The following is a 21,030-nucleotide window of genomic DNA, read 5'->3' as shown; positions in this document are numbered from 1 at the left end:
CTCCCTACTGACTGAGGCCAACAACTTCTCCCTTAACTAACATTTTGAACACTTTGAAAAACTACTCAGCAGTATATGCTTAAGCTAAATGCACATGCACACACACTCCCAAATTATGAACAAGGCTGTTTTGAATGTCTGTGTCCATTTTTTGTGGACGTATGTACTCATTTCTGCTGTGTACTTAGGCAGAGTGGAGATTCCATGACTTTCCATCACCGCTCTTGATTGTATATGCAACAGACATCAGCGTGAAGGCCCAAAATATGTACAAGGGTATTCAGAGTGGCTTTCTTTATAATAACCTAGAACTAGAAATAACTCAGATGTCAATTAACAGGAAAAAAGATCAATTCACTGCAATGTTTTCTATCAGCTCCCATTCAAAGAAACTAGGGCTCTTTGGAGAAACGGCCCACTCCAGGACAGGAGAAAGAAATATAAAAGATGACCCTGGAACATCCTGTTATGCCAAAACATAAGGACGTGTCAGAAATAACAATGATGGGGGTTTGTCAGAAGAACACAGGGCATAAATTCAAGGGGACTCCACTAGCCCGATGCTGAGCAATTTGAGTGTAAAATATTTAAAATGGTACTTATTTATAAATCACTGGAAAAAAATCATGAATCCACAGTGATAATAGATGAAAATGTCAATAAACAAATGGGGGGAAAGACTGGGTTTTTGTGTATAGCTGAGCAAAGCGAGTGCCCAGAGAAGGGGCACTGGATTTGGAAGACATGTTAGCAACCACGGTAGGTAAAGACCGGTTCATGCAAGAGTCCAAATGTGCTGAAGTTGGGGGGTAGACTTGATGGGGAGCATATCTGCATGGTGTTAAGGGTCTTTCCACGTTGGCTGAGTAGCTATAAGGGAAAATTTAGCAACTATACAGTGGAGAAATCAGACAACATTTAGCTAGAAGACCAATCTCAGTCTGATGAGGTGCAAGTGGACATCTTGTGCATCCAGGTGGGATGTCCTAAGGACACACTATCAATTACACAGTCTCCCAATCAGAAATACATGTCCTGAATGTGTTTAGAAGGAAACATTAGATGAACCTCCCAGGGAGAAAAATTCTACTAAAAAGAAGGACTACATTAAAAATAAAAATAAAAATCAGTATCATGAAAGACAAAGAAAGGCTGAGAGAATGTTCCAGACTGAAGGATACTCAGGAACCTGAGCAACTATATATGATACTTTATGCAGGACTGGAAACTGCTTTATAGTAAAAATAAATGCTATAAAGAATAGTCATCAATTGACAAAAATAGGAAATTGGTAAGTAAATGTAGTATGCTGCATTGACTGTGGCTAATTGATAACGGTGATAATATTGGAGAAGATTCTTTCTTGAATCATGGAAATATATGGTGGCGAATGTCCAAGGAGGATGCAACTTACTCTCCAACAGTTCAGAAATAAATTGAGTATGTCTGTCTGTGCGGGCAAGAGAGCAAATGATAAAACAGGCTTAAAGGGTAACAATGGGTGAAACCAGGTAAAGAGTGCATTATGGGTATTGTCTGCTCCATTTTTGCAACTTTTCAGTAAGTTTGAAATTCTAAAAAGGTTTCTTAAAAACTGTAGCATATACATGTGATGTAATGGTTTTCATGTGCAGAGGAAATTCTTTGGCATGTGAGAAAGCAGGTGTTTGATATAAGCATCTAGTGGGTAGAGGCCCCGGGGGATAATGTTAAATACCCTGCAGTGCTCCGGAAAGTCCTTGTCACAAAAAATTATCCAGCCCCAAGTGTCATGTAATGCCACAGGTGAGAAACCCTGACATAACGGCAGACTGCACAACAGTGAGCATGAGGAACTACACCAGCAACGTGGCCGAAGCTCACTGGAGATGCTGAGGCACCACAGTTCCTGCTGTATGACTCCACCTGTAGGAGGTTCAAGAACAGGCTGAGGCTCCCTGTGGTGACAGAGGCCAGGCAGGGGCATAAGGGACACTTTGAGGGTGCTAGTTTCTATGTCTAGACCTGGGTGCTGGTTTGTTTTTTTTTTTGAGAGGGCATCTCTCATATTTATTGATCAAATGGTTGTTAACAACAATGAAATTCTGTATAGGGGAGTCAATGCTCAATGCACAATCATTAATCCACCCCAAGCCTAATTCTCGTCAGTCTCCAATCTTCTGAAGCATAACGAACAAGTTCTTACATGGTGAACAAATTCTTACATAGTGAGTAAGTTCTTACACGGTGAACAGTACAAGGGCAGGCATCACAGAAACTTTCGGTTTTGATCACGCATCATGAACTATAAACAATCAGGTCAAACATGAATATTTGTTTGATTTTTATACTTGATTTATATATGAATCCCACATTTCTCCCTCATTATTATTGTTATTATTATTATTATTTTTAATAAAATGCTGAAGTGGTAGGTAGAGGCAAGATAAAGGTAGAAAATATAGTTTAGTGAGGGTGCTGGTTTTAAGAGGATACACATGCAAGAACATTCCTGAAGGTGCACCTTTCATATTTGTCTGCTCTATCTTTAAAGCAAAGGTAAGTTATACCTCAATAAAACAGTGGCAAAATCAAACAATGTTTTCATTAAAGTGCCAGATTTAAACGCTGACTATGCCTATGGAGAAACTATTCTGCCAAATACCATACTTTCCAGTGGTATACGTTTATTTTTAAAGCGCATTACTGGGATAATGGTCAGGGCAAGAGGAGCTGAGCCTGCCAGCTCCTGCTTTCCCGGCTGCCTAGCTCCCATGTGCCCATCAGGAAGGCTGGTTGACAATAGCCTGGTCACTTCCAGAACCTCCTAACCTGAAGGCAGGAGGAAAGGCAGCAGCCTCAGATGATGAATGAATAGTCTGAGCGGATGAACCCTTCTAAGGAAGGAAAAAAGTTCTTCAGAAATCACATCCAGAAACACAAGCTACATAGGTGGGTGCCATGATCTCTGCTGGGGTTTCTACTCAAGCCCTGGAAGGAGTTAGGGTCAGCATAAATAGTCTAGACTGTTTATCCATTCTATTATTCTGTGTCTTTTGATTGGTGCATTCAGTTCATTTACATTTAAGGTGACTGTCGATAGATATGTACTTATTGCGACTGCAGGCTTTAGATTCATGGTTACCAAAGGTTCAAGGGCAGCTTCTTTACTAACAGTCTAACTTAACTCACGTACTACACTACTTCAAACACAATCTAAAGTTTTTTTTATTTCTCTCTTCTTTTTCTTCCTCTTGCACTCTTTATATATTAGGTGTTAAGACACATCTTTAAAACTGACATAACAACAATGTCTGAGTTCAGAAGTTGCAGTGACAATTAGATAAGGAAATGCATATTTCCTTTTTAAGACTTATCACAACTGTAATGAATTTGTGTAGTTTTCATTTCATCTCCATTGCTTTGGCTAGTTTTAAGATCCCAGAGAACAGCAACAGACTCCTGTTTGCTAGTGTTAAGTACCTGGTCATTATGGTGGAAATAAGCAAGGCCTTAAAGTCCACAGTGAAAGAAAGCATGCCCAATAATTTTATACCCAGCCAACTGTAAAGGCAAACAAACACTTGTTGAATGTATGGTTATATGAATGAATGAATCCAAGAATGAAAGGCCACACAGGGCCAGATACATGGCCATGTTCACTGAAGATGAACCATTATTAAAATAACTTGTGCCTCCAAACTTCAGCTGGAGATTACTTCTCTGCACAGACAATATTCAACTCTTTATTCCATCTGTCCATGCAGCATGAGACTCAGTGTCAAAACACTACAGATCAGAATAGTCCAACCAAATGGGACCCCCAAACACCACTCTGCTCTCCTGCAATAAACACACTTAACTTTTCTTGCTGCCCAATCCAAGGTGTGCTTGTGTGTGTGTGCGTGCACGCGTGTGAGCACAGGTGAGGTGGGGGAAGCGGAGACTGCAAACTAAATTCTCCAGAGAGTTCTGGCTGAATCCCAAGTCTGACTCCACATTTGACGTGCATTATCAGTGACACAACACATTCTGGAGAACCTGGCAGAAGAATCTATCCAACAGCATGAGACAGAGATTCCAAGTTGTCCTCTCAAGTGGAACTGTGTCTTACTAATACACAGGAAAGATTTCTTTCCTCTCTGAATAATGCAGGCTTTGTCAGAGGTACTAGTCAGTGACTGTGGGTCACTGTGGCCGAGAGCCACACAGATGTCCACACGCCACAGGGTTTCCCTCAGAATCTGCCAGGCCTTGCCCCAACAAGGAGAGGTCAGTATCAGATTCAGACTGTGGTTCTCTGTGGTTAAACTGTCAACATGAAGGCACAGCCAGGGTGCTTTAAGCAACACCAGCATTTCTGTCTAAGCAGCATCCCCTCATTGCCAATAGGAGGTCTCATAGAAGCGCATGACAGCGAAAACATCAGTACCTTCAAAGGATGCTCTGCATCGGATGGAAGAGAATGGCAATCTTCGTCGCTTTCCCCCATTTATCCTAAGATCAGGAGGCATGCACTCAAGTCCAGAGAGAAGAAAATGCAAACTGAAGTGTAATGGCAACTCTTTCGGTACATCTTTCTATTCCTTATTTATTGCCCTTTCTAGTCCTTCCCCCCACCCCACCAAAATAATTGGCACAGGAAAACAGCATGGTGTTTCTGCCAACTTAAAGGATGCTTTCCCATTTCCCATTTTGGTGCAGCAAAAGAATATCTTGCATAATATCTAGACATTTACAACTCCTATCAATGATTTAGCTCTCTTTCAAAAAGGTTTTCCCTTTATGATTTTTTTCCCTGACACAGAGACATGAAGAAACAGCATTTGTTAAGAATAGAGTTTGCAAATTACAGCTTGTGGAACTAAATTGAATCTCATTCACTACTTTTTTTTGTTTTTATAAATAAAGTTTTATTGCAATACAACACATTTATTCCTAGCACAATAAATGATAGGAACACCTATTATTTGCATATCACCCGTGGCCGCTTTCCCACTACAATGGCAGAAGTGAGTAATCATGGCAGAAACTTACATCACCTGCAAAGCCTGAAATGTTTACTATCTGGCCTTTTTTAGACTGTTTGTCATCCTCTGGTTCAGAAAGAGAGTGCGCTCTCGGTGAAGCTGTTACCAAGCCTGAGCATCCCCAGGTCTGGGCTCCACACAGCCATGTGTCTCAGGCCATGCAAAAAAATGTCTTTCGGGTCCAAGTTGATTTCAGTGTGTGTCGGGGATGGGGGGTGGGGTGGTAGTTTGAGCAGGTCCCATAAGATCCTTTTTCCAACTAAATCAACTGATTTCATCAACACCCTGAACTTCAAATTGGCAACAGCTGGAGAGAAGCTGTCATCTAGGCAGTGGAGCTTAAACACCACCACATGTTCCTTGGTGACAGGGCATGGAATGGTTCAAACAGAGAGTGACAGGGAAGGCTGCGGGTGGGACAGGAAGAGAGGGAGCAGGAGATGGAAAGGAAGTGGGGAGATTATGAACACACTCAAAGCCCCTTGCTACCTGAAGCATGACCTGTGGACCAGCTGCAGTGGCACCCTAACCAGATGTACAGAATATGAATCTACATTTGCACAAGAGCCTCTGGTGCTTGAAATGCCTTTGAGGATTCAAGGGACACCGGGCTGGTGCTGTGACAGAGTTTCAAGATCCTTTCTACTCCAGGAAACCCTCTACCCTCAGAGACGTTAATTCAGGGTTTCTCAACCCTGGTACTCCGGGCACCCTAGGTGGGCTAATGTGTGGCTGGAGGCTTCTCCTGCACATTGAAGGACGTCTGCCAGCAGCACTCCTGGCAGATGGCAGCTCACTCCCTCCCTCCCCCTCCAGGTGCAACAACTCAAAATGTCTCCAGACATCCACACATGCCCCACTGGGGGAAAGTCCCCCAGTGAGGACCCCTGTTCACACAGATCCAATCCTGGTGCTGCTGCCGAGTGCAGCAGATAACTGTGTTCCTGAGCCTCTGGGAGCGGCACTGGGGAAGCCTGCCCTACCCCACCCCACGAACAGGCCTGACACCAGACCCAGAGAAGGGTTAATATGTCCCATTAGGCTGGGTTTGGTATGTTGTCCAATATTGGGGACTCAAAGTGTTGTTTTCTCTCTAAACTTCGCTCACCAAACCCACTCTTGACAGCCTGTCTTTCCCTCAGTGGTTTTCAAGAGGTCCCTGTGGTCAAGGGTTTTACTGACTTAGCCCTCTGTCCTGTTTGAAGCCTGTGGAATCTTGAGCCCTTGATGCACATTTCCTACTCCCTTCATCTGTTCACCAGCCTGTCTAGTGGGCCCCAGGCAACAAGCTGGTCATACGTGCTCGCAGCCACACGTCTGCCATCTGCTTCTGCGCTGCCAGGAACAGGGCTGGCAGACACATGAAACGACTTCCTCCCGTCAGCTGCGCTGGGGACGGGGAGGCTGAGGCAGGAGCTGGGGGAGGTGTGAGCACCGTTCACATCCGCGCTGCAGTCCCCGCCCTGCCGCCGGGAGCCCCCTTTCAGGGAGGGCCGTTTCCCCATCCCTGGCCACTCCGTGACACCGAAGGCGCCCAAACTGAAGAACAGCGTCTTCACAACCAGCTGGTTCCAAACTGGCCACGACGGATCCTGGGTTCCCCCAACAAGAGAGGCACGGCTTTTAGCCGCAGTCGTTCTAGGGACCTGCCTTTGCGCCAGCATGGACGCGAAGTGACAGGCCTCACAGTAGGGCTAACACTGCTTCTCTGTCAGACCCAGTACAGTTACAAGGAAGAGCCTCGTCAAGAACAAAACTCTGGCTCCAACTGGAAGCCTCTCTTGCCTTCTATGTACTGACTTGCTCATTAACTTTCCTATAAAGTTACACCAATAAAGACAGACATGTAAAAGGTAGTGAAGACAGAAACCAAGAAGTGACATTTTTAGAAACACGTGGGGTCCATTTTAACGACAACTCAGCTCCATGGGGGATGTGGCTGCGTTGCTAATTGAAAGGATGCACACAAAAAAAATTCAAACCAGTTGAAGGCTGCTTGCTGCACTTTGCTCTAGGCTCCCACTGGTCCCATGCTGTTTTCCAGAACCCATTAGCCCAAGTCAACAAGCAGACCACACTGGAGTATTTGCTCAGGAAACACTTGACTACACCGGGCAGAAGCTAAATGGCTCCCCAGTGGCAGCTGGGGCTCTGGAGACCCATTTGGTTTCTTCAAAGACTTTACAGGAAGCCCTGCCACTCCCAGGCACCGAGTACAACAGTAAACAAGGCCCTTCCAGGTAACCTCGCAAGGCCTTTACATTGTGTAGGGAGGACAGATAACCAAAGCAGCATAGCCACACAGCTACTGGACAGAGGTGCAGAGGTAAGCAACACAGATGGAGAGGAAGAGACCTTCTCCACCTAGACCCAGTCAGCAAAGAGCTCCGTGGTGGCAAAACCCAGGGACGCGAAGGCACCAGCCAAGCCAGGGGGCAAGGGGAACCCTTCCAGGCAGAGGGAGTGAGAACGTTTTGTACCAGAAGGTGTTCTATGTGCCCTAAGGAGTGACAAAGGGCAGTGTGACTGCAGCAAGGGGAGCACGGAGGAGACGAGGCAGGGACGAGGCCAGAGGAGGTTCTTCTAGGGAGGAGGTGTGCTTTGCATTTGAGATTGTCCTTCCCATGCCTGTAGGCAGGATGACTAATAACACGCCTGAGAGGACCTGCAGGGGGAGTGGAGAAGCACTGGCTTAGCAGTTCACCCTCTAGCTTGGTCTTTTAGAGCTGCACCTCCTCAGACAAGACCCTGGGGTGCTGCGTGCCTCAGTTCCCTCCTGTGCGAAACAGGAGTGGTAACGGGGCCCAAGTCCTCAAGGTGAAGGTTAGTACACAGAGGACTTGGAACAGGGCTGGTGCCTTGAGATCAGGTAGGACGTTCTCATTGCCTCTCAGTCCTCATCTTAATGCCTTTTTCTGCATGTGGTCATACGTGAATTGGTATGCAGTCTTTTTGACGTGGGTAAGAGGGAGCTGGATTTGCTCAAGGGCACCTCACAGCCACCTCAGAACTATTCTCCTACCTCCTGCCTTTCATTTTTGTGAGTAGAAAAAGCCGAGGGCATACGGCAGGAGGGCTGTTAGAGACGTGAGGGACAGGAGACAGACAGGGGACTGCAGGTTCACGGATGCAGCCGGGCTTTGAATCAGCAGCAGTAATTTAAAAAATCCTTTTCATTAATGGATAGTTTTCTGTCATATAAATAGGAATTACTGCTACATGCAAGAGCACGGCTGATCTCACAAAGATAATGCAAAGTGAAAGATGCCAGACACAAAAGAATCCTGACAGTGTGATTCCCTGTCTATAAAATTAAAAGCCATCCTAAACTAATCCCAGCTGTTTGAAGTCAGGACGGTGCTTACTCTGGAGAGGAGGGAGGGGCAGCAAGGGGTCGGGGGTGGGCCTCTGAGGGTTTCCGGGGCACTGCTCCTGGGCTACTGCTTGACCTGGGAAGTAGTACCATGAGTGTAATAATTCATTGAGCAGCAACTTGTGGTTCATGGACATTTCTGTTTGTGACACATCTATAAAATGCCTATTAAAAATTACTCAGGCAAGAATGTACTCACAATTTAAAAAGTGAATCCGCATACCTCATCCCCTTCACCAATAGCATGTCTAGCTCACTAGACCTGTATGGCTGCTACGTGTGGGTCAAACTGGCAGCTCATACGCTTTGCTTCATTTGGTCTTACAGGTCATATTTCCTTTTTTCCTTTTCTTCAAATTGGAATGCATAGGGACCTTTCCCACCTATGGTCTTATCCCTGGGCACGTTTACACACTGATCACACCTGCCTGTCCACGACCCTCCCCTCCTCCTTAGGCATATGCATTTCTCACCAGTGTCAGCCAGCTTGATAAGGGAGGGTAGAAGTTTGGATGCAAGTGTTTTATGGATTTCAAAGGCAGTATACAATGTACTTTTTAGTTGGAATCCTTGCTTTTCAAGATCCCATTTACCCATAGCTGGGAGATGACGGAGTGCCATTCTTGGCATAAAAGTTCATGACACTGTGTACATCAGAGGCAACTACTGGGCCCACAGGTAGATGGAGCGACTTCTAAATGCACAGGTAGATGGTATGCAAGATTTATTAATAAAAGGCTGGGGAAAAAATGGATGGATGAATGAATGAATGGATGCAAAATGATTCACGTAGAGAAAGGGAGACAAGGTTTTGTCCCCTTAAAAAATCAAGATCTTACAAATTCAAGCTTCAGAATAAAGTTCCTAGATAAGAATTAAGTTTCAAGTAATCATTACTGCTTCTATTATTAATTTGCATTCAAGACACTCTTCATTGGTGCCTCATTACTGGGGAGAAAGGCAGTGGTGCTTGCAGATGCAGGCTTGGAAACAGAGAAAGAAAAAGATAAGCAGCTTGCTCAAGATCATGGGTGATGGGAACCAGTGAGGAAGATGAGGAAGGGATAGAATTTGGTCTCTATGCTTTCAAAGGCAGCTTCTCCTCAGACCTGAGCAGGCATGCAAGTCACCCAGGGATTGTCTTAAAATGATCTGAATGCACTGCATCTGGGGTTGGGCCCGACATTCTGAATTTCACACAAACTCCCAGGAGATGCTGATGTTTCTGGTCCACCAACACCACTTGGAACAGCAAAAGTCTGGGGGGCTTCTCTCTGTCTCATGCATTTGGCAAGAAAGCTTGGTTTCCCTTGTTTCTCATAACTTCCAGAGAGGCGTGTATCACAGAGACCAACCAGGGGCTGGATCTCAGCATGTAATGCTCCCTCTGGTCAGGAAACCTGCAAACTCTTAGAAAAAGGAAGCAAAGTATGGCCTTGCTCAATTCTGTTCATCCTTCTCCTCTCGTCAACACAAGTGAAGCAGCCACTAATGTCTTACCCTGCTTCTGACAGGAGACCCAGCAAAGCCAGGACTGGGTTCTTGGAAAACAGAGACATTGAATTCAGCCATGGAAACTTCCTTTCCTGCCCTCAGTCTCCAGCACCTGTCTCCACCAGCCTGCGCCCTTCACCTGGCTTCCTGAGGCAACCTGGGCTTGGCTGGGCTCCCCCTCGGCGCAGATGGGATAAGCAGCTGCTACCTGCGAGGAGACGGAATCCAGAGCCCTCCCAGGCCTCAAACCTCTCTCCTTCCACCTTAACAGCCCCACGTGGATCCTGGGAATTAAGGAAGCTTTCCTGAAGTATCCTCTCTGGATTATGTGTAAAAGGATTCTGTAGGCAAATAAGATGGGCAATTTCTGAAGGACTTTTCAAAACCTTTAACTGGCTTAAGCACAGTAGGGATTTTTCAGAAAGAAGACAGAAAATCCGGTTTCCACCAGTTTCCATATTTTGACAATAGAACACCTTCCCTACCTGGCTCTATCCTGATTCCAGAGGACATGGTTTGGGAAATACTGGCTTAACAACACTGATTCCTGTTAGAATCCAAACATATCTGCTTATAATTTCTATCCCTGTCACTGTCATGGTGACATGCCCAGCAAAATGGGAGCCGGAGGCAAAAGATTCACCTTGGTCAAATCTTTAATTTCATACGTGAAATTCCATGGATTGTACATTTCCTATCAACTGTGTTCACAAGGGTAGTGGAAAAAGTAATTGGCATGTAAAGCAAGAGACCTGGAGTCCAGTCCCAAGCCTGCTGCAGACACCAGGAAGAAACTGAATAAATCCCTCCTCTCTGAACCCCAGCTCCTCTTCTCAACCTCCACCATAGCTTCTCCAAGTTTCTCCCAGCTGAGTCTGTGATTTTTTTTTTGAGGTGGTTCAAAGGGGTTTTATTTAAAAATTGGGATGTAATTGACATAAAGCGTCATATTAGCTTCAGGCGTACAACACAATGATTCGATGTGCGTATATACTACAAAATGGTCACAGCAAGTCTAGTTAACATCCATATTCACACAGGTTCAATTTGTTTCCTTTGATGAGAACTTTTACGATCTACTCTCTTTCAAACACATAATAACAGTACTATTAACTATAGTCACCATGTTATTCATTCAGTTCCCAGGACTTATTTTACAACTGGAAGTTTCTTTGGACCACTGTCACCCGTTTCTGTGAGTGAGAGTCTGAGAGTTTTGATCCTGAGAGCCGAGACGGACACTCCCATCATCAGTTCAGTGTGGATCATTGTACAGGCGCCACTGCAGAGCCTGCTCCCGAGGGAATGGTGCCTGGCACGCGTGAGTTTTGATCAAGGAGGTAAAAGACACAGAAGGGACAGGTCTGAGGTGTGCCAGAGAGGTCTGAAATGGAAACACTTAGAGGTTCCTAGACAGTCAGGGAACATTTAGGTGTTCACATTCACAGAAAGAAAATAAAAAGAGGGAAAGGACCCTCCACCTCCAATCTGTCTACCTTGTCATCTGTCAGTAGCCCAGGCCTATGTCAGGCCTCAAGCGGATGGTGCAGCACCGTGAGCCTGCGCTTGGCCCCTCAAAGTCATGAGAGAGAGGCCAACGCTCACTTTAAGATCAAGTGTGGTCCTGGCACAGCCCGTGTCAGAATCACCTGGAGGCTTGTTTCAGTGCAGTTTCCTGGTTCCTGTCCCAGACTTACTGCGTGAGCACTTCTGGGAGCGGGACTCACGAATCTGCACTTTCAGCAAATTCTTCCATTGTTTTTGGTGCCTTAGAAAACCAAACACCTAAACTTACCTCACCGCTTTAAAGTCATGAGTGTGAATAAATAGGCAGGTCCCCAGCACTGGCTCCCTTCCCTGCTGGCAACCTTGGCAGGTGGAGTCGAAGAGCTGCCTGTTAGTAACTCAGCCTCACCAGTGCCAAGCAAGGTGTGAGGATCCTGTGCCCCGCCAAGCTCTGAGTTGCTGTCAGACACAGAATTTCTAGGACAATTTGCGTTCCCTTTCCCGCAGATCTTGGCTGGTGAAGACTGATGACTTAATTCCCAGGCCCCTGTCACTAAGTGTGGTCCCTGTGCCAACCCAGCCAGGGTGAATGGCAACTCAGCTCCCCTGGAAACTGTTCAGATGGCTGGCACCCGAGAAACCCATCAGGATGCTGGAGACTGGTAGAGAGGGAGGGATTTTACTTGGTGTGGCTCCAACCCTTGGGCCATCAGAGCTGTTCTCTGCTCTGTGAGCACTTAAAACCCCCAAAATAGCAGAGTGGGTGGATGACCACACGCAGCATGCTAGGCAACCCATTCTCAAGCAGGAAGTGGTCCTCCCAAGTGCCCAGCTCGGAGCCCCTAGTACTAACTTAACCTGCAGAAGGACACATTGGCAGCATCTATAGAAACCTGCAATGTGCATATTACTCCATTCACAGAGGGGTCTCACATCTAAGAATGTATGGTATCGAAAAATATGAACAAGCACACAAATGCAAGTAAAAAGATGTTCACTGAAACACAAACTGTAACTGTGAAAAGTTGGAAAAAAAAATCCAGGTGTCCAACAATAGAGGATGTGTTAAAAGAACGATGGTCCAATCATACAATGAAACATTATATGGTTTCCTATGAGTTGAAGCTTTGTGCAGCAACAGGGAGAGAGGAACAAGGCATTCTGTTAAGTCAAGAAAAAAGTTACAGAACAGCACGATGACTTTTTTGTTGGTGATTATGCATCCATCAGCATATGCCTGGACACAATTTCCCAAAGGTACAGCCATGCAATGGACGGGGAGGAAGAGATTACAGGACAATGTATATAGTATATATTTCTGTAGTTTCGGCAATTAGATTATTTTTGTTTGTAATTAGAGAATAAAATTACATGGAAAAAGTTGGGAGACTGCCAATTTTCACCTTGGCCTACCTTTCAGGAAAACTAGATTCGAGACACTGTCTCTGGGCTTGAGAGCCTAGGACAAGGATATTAAGCACAAAGTCTATCACTTCTAGGATGCTCTGAAGCACAGCGAAGAAAATAAACTCCTCCCCGAATCTGATGCTAAGTTATTCAGAGCTGTTAAAGGCCCTGGCTCTGGCCGCCTCTCATTAGCCGTATGATCCTGGGCAAATCCCTTTACCTCTTTAAGTCTCTGTTTTCTCATCTGTAAAATGGAGGCTCATTCACTTAACTAGCACGCCACGAATGCCCACAAGAAGTCCACAGTGTTCAGCTGCGGAGCCACAAGCAGCAAAACCGAGCCAGAGGGAAGGAAGTGTCTGCCCCAGGGAGCTTTCATTCCAGCGGGGGAAGGAGGCAACAAACAGAATGAATAGGAAACCATATACTATGTCAAATGGTGCAATGAAGCAGAGAAAGGTAAGTCAGGACAGAGGGAAGAGGAACATTTTGTGGTGGGGCGGGGAGGGCTGCATAAGGGAATAAGAACAGTCTCCACACTTATAAAATGAGCTAAAGCACATAATGCCCTAGGCAGAGCCCCCATTCCACAGAATGACTCAACCACTGAGGCCCTTACTACCACTACTGCGATCATGACCGCTATCCACGAGTCTTCTGTAAGTCCGTCTCCTTTGGTATTTCCCAAGAGGTTTCTCTTTACATATTTACTATAGACAAGGCATGGTGCTGAGCAATTTTATATATCTGACCTCATTTTATTGTCAAGAACCACCAAAGAGTGGGTACTGCTATTTTCAAGTTTCAAAAAAGGAATCGGAGGCTCAGGAAGGTTGGGGGAGGGGGTCCCCCCAGATCACACAGGGAACAGTCAAATCCTGGTTAGCCTGACTGAAGGCAGAGCTCTTCTGCCTCCCAGGCCAGAAAGGCAGAGCCTACATGCCCTGCTCAGAGCAGGCAATGAATGCCCTTCCTGAGCACCTGTGGCTGTGCCCACGTGCCCTTGGCACCCTGCCTGCCTGGTGGGCCAGGCCAGGCCACGCTGTGGAAGACACCTGGCAGTGCCCAACCTGGAAGTCTGACGGGCTCTCTCTCGCTCCCCCTTGGTGGTCTGGGGTCTCCCAGGTGGAACTGGAGGCCTCCACCATCAAGTGGGGATTGGTCGGGAGCCGATAAACCGAAGAGCTGACGTCAGGTCTCCAGAGGATACATTTCCTTATATTGAATTTGATTAAAAAACCTCCCCTTCTTTCCTCTTCTGGCATTTCAGGCTGCACACATGCAGAGATAATGGTGGCTGAAGAGGAGGAGCAGCAAGAGGAGAAAGGGAGCAGGAAGTGCTGGTGAGGTTTGCATGGTGCCTCGGCCAACGAGCAGGGCAATGCGTGCCCGTCGGCTTCCTCCTCGCGGAGCAGCTGAAGAGCAAACAAACGGAACTTCTCCAAAAGAGAAACTTCTGAAGACTGATTGAAGCTCTGCCCTAATGTGATGCAGTGATTTTGACAAAGTCAAAGTAGGGATCATCCAAGCGGCTATGTTTTTCCTGACCAGGGGAGAGGTGTGGAGTGAGGAGGCACACAGGCATTTCAGAAGTGTATTCACTAGCCTAACCCTATAGTTAATACTGTTTGCACAGTGTAAACTAAGAACAGGCAGCCTAGCAGTTTGGGGCTATGGCAGGAGTTGCCAGTGTTGGTGCTATTTGCATTTGCAGCCAGGTCAGTCTGCTACGGGGTGGGGCTGTGCACCGCAGGGCGTTTGGTGGCATCCCTAGCTCCTACCCACTAAGATGCCAGCAGGATGCCGCACACTCTTGTGACAACTCAAAATGGTCCCAGACATTACCAAACATCCCAAGGAGGAAGGGTGACCTGGTGAAGAACCACAGGGTTATGGGCAAAAGCACAGGACTCAGCATCAGGGCAGTGGTGCAAGCCACCTGCAACTCTGTGATCCTGAACACGTTCCTCAACATCTCCAAGTCTTGGGGTCCTTATCCGTGAAATGGACGGAGATGATGTGAAAGGTAGCCTCACAGCATTGTATAATGAGTAACAAAGAAAAGTCTGCATTTGTAGTTAACTCAGTGTCCCACTTAAAAGGCTTCACGGCTGTTGGCTCTGTTTATGACAGTGGCTCTTCGTTGCCTGGGGATGTAGAAGATGGTCGCTGGACAAGAGAATGGGAGTGCAAAGAATGAGAAACTCCGGGGTGGAAGGAAGGAAAGCGTTGTGTTTAGTTAGGTAGAAAGAAGGCATGCCGTATTTAAAAAGAACAAAAAAACAACAGAACTTGAGAGTGACTGGTCTGCATGGCTGCTGTGCGCACAGGCTCTGCTCTGAGTGGAGGAGGAAGGGCCGTGCGCAGGAGGGGTGAGGTGGGCCCGGCCCTGCCCAGACGGTCACCCTAATCTTGCAGTGGCAGCCGCTGAGGTTATCTGGGCTCTGGCTGGTGCCCTGGCTGCTGGGGGTGCCATATGGGCTGGGCAGCTGAGAGGGAGGGAAGCAGACAACGAAAGACTGTGGAAGATGACTTCTCGAGGGGCCGGTGGCTGTTGGAGAACCTGCCCACTTTGGCATCATCTCCTGGTGTCTTTCTGGAGAAGCCTTCCCATCAGAGAAGGACCTAAACTCTGTGTAAACTCCTTTTTTTCAGCCAAGATTAAGAGCTGATGTCACACCAAGAGCCTCCTCCTCCTTCAAGAGCTTTTATTTCATGGAGGGAAATACAGAGTAGAGGGCACATGTGTCGACAGGCAAACCCTACTGATCCGTTCACTAGCTATGTGACCTCCAATTCTTTGATGGTTAATCCCCTCACCACTGGAAGGAGAAAATAGCTGCTATGGCTGCTATTGTTGTTCACTGTAGTTTACTTGACTTTTTTCCACTTCAGTGCTTAGCTATAAAAGAATCAAAATACATGGGTCATGAGAGTATTCCATCCATCTCTACTGATGATGAAAATAACAAACGCTTTTGAGTGTTTACTGTGATCTAGGCAACATATTAAGTGTTTTCTCATTTAACCTTATGAAAGCATTGTTATAGGTGAAGAAGTTCAGGCTCAGATAGTTTGTCATTTGGCCAAGGTCACAGAACTGGTGACAGAGCCAGGAACTGAACGGAGCCTGACTCTTGAGAGTGTCACCTTAACGGCAATTTCTAGGTGTTTCGAGTAGGATTGGGCAAAGCAAAGACATTCCTAGAGAATATTCTGTATGCTTGTAAATGAGTGCTGTCTCTCTCTCTCTCCCCCTTAGCAAGTGCAACTTCACAGATACAAAGAGCCAAACTAGGGCACTAGAAGCTGAACTGCCCACAAATCATCCCGGAGATAGAAACATATGCACCTGAGAAAGAATTTGATTTGCCTTAATACACTGCTTCTCAATCTTGTCTGCTCAGTGGAATTACAATGGAGCCTTAAAACATACCCTCACCAGGACAAACCCCAGACCAGCTGAACTGGAACCTCACGGATGGAGCCCAGGCATCTGTATTTTACACCCCAGATGATCCCGTGTGTGACCAAGATTAAGAACCAGTGTCTAAGTATTTTGGTGTCAGTCTTACATCTTTCCAAGAGGAACCCAATCAAGCTTTTCCTTAAAAGCAGATGGGAAGACCTGGTGACTATTTTCTTTAGAATAAGTATAAATATTCCTTATAAGCCTTTTGAATGTAAGGTAGGAGGTTCCGTAAGACCCTGGCTCCTTTTTCTGTGTTAACCAGAACAAAGCTGGTGGCAGCTAAGGGCCTCAGACGTGAGATGGTTCTTGAGATCCATCTTAAGGTTCCTAAGGCCTTGGTCAGCAGTCACAGAGTTCGTCCTTCCCTGTGAACTCACTTGGTCTCATCTCCTGACTTAGGACAGTGATGAGATTCTAGAAGGACAACGTCACACGATGACTTTCACCAACAATGCAGAATCTTCCTGCTTCGCTCCTGGACTTGGCCTTATAAAGGGATTTTGAGCTGACGGATCCACAATTTTGAAGGTTATGTGAAAGCCTTCTGTAACTTTGGCAACATCCACCTGGGAAAGATGACAGCTCCTAAGTCTTCTTAAGGACCAATGGGGCCACATCCAAAGAGTCCTGGAGTCTGTCTTCCATGACCAACACTGGCTAATTGGCGCAATATAAAAAGAAGGGAATTTGTGAATCATACTTTTGTTTAGCCATATGTTTTTCAAGGACACTATTTACTTAAGGAAAGGCTTTTGCTTTAATCAGATTATGTATTAGTTACATGGCTAAGCCATGAGACCTGGGGTAAAATGCAAATGTATTGCATATATGAAGTCCAGGCCAAGCCAGAATTCTGCACTGAAAGGAAAAATAAGCTATCACAATAGAAAGATCAAAAGAAAGAGTTTACATTTTTTCTAACAAACCATTTTTGCTTTAAATGGCACATTCTGTCCTGACACTTCCCAACACACAGGATATTTTTGACCTCACACTTCTTTGTAATCCTGCATTTGCTTTCTCAACCCACCTCTGCAAGTCATCTGACTTTTTCCACTTTAAGATACTTCATTGAAAAAGGGGACCAGGTCAGTGTTCTCTGAGGGATCTGGGAGGCTGAATTTGAGCCAGCAATAAAATATGAGTGCTTCACAGCTCTAAATATAGCTCTCTCCCCCTGGACAACTACAACCCTGACACACTGGCCTGCTTCAGTTCCTGAACTGCACATGTTCCTCTAGCCTCAGGGCCTTTGCTTATGCTATTCCTAAAGCCAATAAACTCCTTCTCTTCCCCTTCCCTTCCTTTGCAAGGCAAGGTCTTTCTTATCCAATTCTGAGTTTAAATATCACTCCAGGGAGCTTCCTTTACCATCCTTTTTATATAGTTAACTCTCAATATTCTCTATTCTTTACCCAGCTCATTTGTTTCATAGCTTTTATCATAACCTGTCCTGATGTGTATGTTTGTGTATCTACTGCCAAATTATAAACCATGTCCACCCTACTTTCCCTGAAAGCTGGCTCTCTTACCCTCTGGCTTCTAGTTGGGAGCCACTCATGGGAGATCAGCGGGCGGACAGTGAGTGAGGTTAGAGCATCCACTGCCCTGGCTCCCTCTGCCAGGCTGCAGGTTGGTGCAGTTCTCCACCTACAACCTCAGTTTCTGCCGGGCGGCCTGCCTTCATTAGGCTTTCTCTAACTACCCTTTGAAGGTGCCGTCTATTTTCTTCTGGGGCCCTGATCCACACCGGCTCTCGGTCTGATTTATTCATGTATACTTGGCCACTGGCAGAGTACCTGACATGTGGTAGTTGGATGGACACATATTTGTTGGGAGAAAATGAATATAAAACAATAGAAATGAATTAAAAAACCAATCAAGATTTTTAAAATGTCCTTTTCTACCCTATTCTTTTTGTTTCCAAAAAATCTTGTATCAAACTCTGGCACAGAAAACAGAAAGAACAGAGTTGCTGGGATCGTGGGTGGGTGGGAGAGACACACCAGCAGAGCTCCCTTTTAAATGGCAATTCTAGAAAGCCAGCAGTGTAGAGAGATATCCTGAGGGGGTGCCATAAGGGAGGACAGGGCATCTTCTGCAGTTTCTGCAGTTGAGGTATGCGATATCGGGGGTGGAAGGTGGGGGGCTGGGCTGAGAGTGACTATTTACACCTCAGGGCTCCCAGGAGGACTCTGGGTTCAGCTGCTGGATGGCAGTGGGGGTGGAGGGACTGAGGAGGGAATGACCGGTCCTGGAACCCACTGAGAATCTTTAAGGTTCTACTTTTGCAGCAGGCCTGGGGCTCAGAGGAAAGCTGGAATAAAAAATGTCCTCCAATCTGATGGGCTCCACCCATCATGCCAGATAAAGGTGTGTCCCCCAGATGCTCCTGCTTCAGGGGGCCCCACAATAAACAGCTTCGGAGGGCAGAGAGTGACCGAGGAGGCCATGTGTTTCTTGGGCAGCCCCAATCCTGAGCAGGACAGCCACGAAGGACAACGCTTAGGTGACAAAAAGTCTGGTCATCTATGGGTCACACAGGTCATCCAAGGACAGGGGAGACTTGCTTTGCTTAAGAGAACTTTATGGGACCCTTGGGCCAGGCTGGAATCCCTCTCCTGCAGAGGGGCCTGGGCCTGAAATGAAACAGATCTGCAGACCAGGACCTGGCCAGGCAGGTTGGTTTCTGGAGCTGGTGATGATCTTTCACTCTGTGCCCTCCCACTGTCTTCTTAGCTCAGGCCCAAAGGGGGACTGTTTTTCATTCAAATACTCAAAAAATAAGTTAACTCCTTTTAAACTGGCAAATGGGAATTCTATGAGAAGTTCATTGATCCTGGAGGGTGGGGGGGATTCAGGAAGGAGAGGCTTGATTCGGGCTTTCTCACGTGGGGTGGCCTCTAATGGAGCTCTGAGAGCTCTAAGAGGTGTTACAGGGCATAGTTAGGATACGGAGCCTGGTAGCCTTTTAGCTCAGGCAAAGGTGGAAATTGAGACTCAGGGAACAAAGGGCTCATCTTCCCGGCAGCTAGCGTTCCTGAAAATCCAAGCAAGAGCTCCCCAGTTGTGGGCGTCAGCATGGAGCTGGAGCATTAACATCTAAAGAACACCAAACCTCATGCTCATCCATTCATTCCCGCCCTCTCTGTCCACACCTGTCTACTAGGATGATTTCTGTATTCCATTCAATCTTCCTCCTCCCTGCTAAGTGAGCAAGGGGCTGAGATAGAGTTAAAAGGAAGGTGGCGGGAGGTCGGCACTCTGGGGCACCTGATAATAAGAGTAACAGAACCTTTCAAATATTGAGTTTGCCATTTGCCAGGCATGCGATTAAGTGCTTTCTGTGTATTACCTCACACTTCACAACAGCCCCACATGGCAGACATTTATACTTACTCGAAGAAGCTGAGGGACTGAGAGATTTAAGCCACATGCCTGAGGTCACACAGCTAGAGATGGTGGGACTTCAACAAGGTCTGTATGACCCTTAAACACTAAACCCCAATGTGTGCTGTTGTTGGGGTCAGTCTAGGAAGCAAAAAGGGCTCTTTCACTGAGCAGGGACTTCTGAAATGCACAGCCAGGCAGACACTTCACGTGACATCAGGCCCTCCTAGATTGGGTTCTGAACGGCTTTATGGGGATTGATGACTTCAAATGGGACCCCCTATGTCTAGATCAGGCTTTCTCAGTGTTGGCACTACTGGCTTATGGGGTTCTGCAATTCCTTGCTGGGAGGGAAGGTGCTGCTCTGTGCACCGCTGAACATTTAGGAGCAGCTCTGACCTCAAGCCACTAAGAACCATGAGCAGCCTGTACCCCAAGCTGCGACAACTTAAAGTATCTCTAAACATTGCAAAATGTCCCCGAGGTGGCAAAGTCACCACTCCTCCCCACCCACCCCTGTTGAGAACCACTGATCTGGGCTACCCTGCTCACACTGGGGCAGGGGTTGTGTATGAGTACATCCCAGGTAAAGGGCATTTCCTCCCTGCTCTTTTTACCTGGGGTCCAGTATCCTGTTACAAAGAGAGAAAGAAAAAGAACGAGTTATTCTAGGCTCTTCTCCTCTCCACTCTCTTCCAGGTCTGAGCTCAATCTGCTTCCAAGGAAAAGACACAAGTAAAGCCTGAACTGGACTTTTCTGCCTTTTAAAATCAGCACCTCTGTTTTAAGAGGCAGCTATCATGAAGTCTGCTCAGGGATGAAAAACCCGACGAAGTCCACACTGCTCAATGCTCGTATGGAATCAGGGCCAGGGACGCTCTCACCAGAAGCACAGTGTGTTTGGAATGGGAAGTAAGTCCCCTCAGGTGTCCTTGGACTGATGACACCCTCAGGGAGGCAGATTTCACCAGGCAGGATGAATGACTCCAAGAAGCAGGAATCCCTTAGACTTGGCACAACTCAGAGTCAAGGATTTATTCCAAAGAAAGGCCCAGGAAACAGGACTGCACAGAAGGACAGTTTCTGCTGCTTTGTGCAAGGAGCAGAAAATACATGTGCTTTTGCCTCTCTACTCCTTCTATGTGGCAAAATAAGAGAGGGAAGAGAAGACAGGCACTGCCTAATCTGCAAACCGGAACACCACAGCCGCAGGTAGCCAGGAGCTGAGAAAGGGTATTTTCTCGGAAAGAGAAAAAGAATGGAGGAAATATGCCTGTTTCAGCTAAGTGGATGGGGAATTCAGCATGACATTTTTAAGCTGTTAAAAGTTTCTGCAGCAAAGAAAACACTAGGCTCTTTCTTAGTAATTTTGTGTTGGA

The 21,030-nt window shown here is 46.5% G+C and overlaps 1 protein-coding gene across 6 annotated transcripts in view; it reads right to left on the bottom strand.

Moving 5' to 3' along the window:
* PRICKLE2 (prickle planar cell polarity protein 2) overlaps positions 1-21,030 on the bottom strand; it is a 303,043-nt gene that overhangs the window by 6,955 nt on the left and 275,058 nt on the right. The window lies entirely within an intron of this gene.

Source organism: Manis pentadactyla, chromosome 1 (genome assembly GCF_030020395.1).
Source record: "Manis pentadactyla isolate mManPen7 chromosome 1, mManPen7.hap1, whole genome shotgun sequence".
NCBI lineage: Eukaryota > Metazoa > Chordata > Mammalia > Pholidota > Manidae > Manis > Manis pentadactyla.
This window is presented reverse-complemented; position numbering and strand designations above follow the sequence as displayed.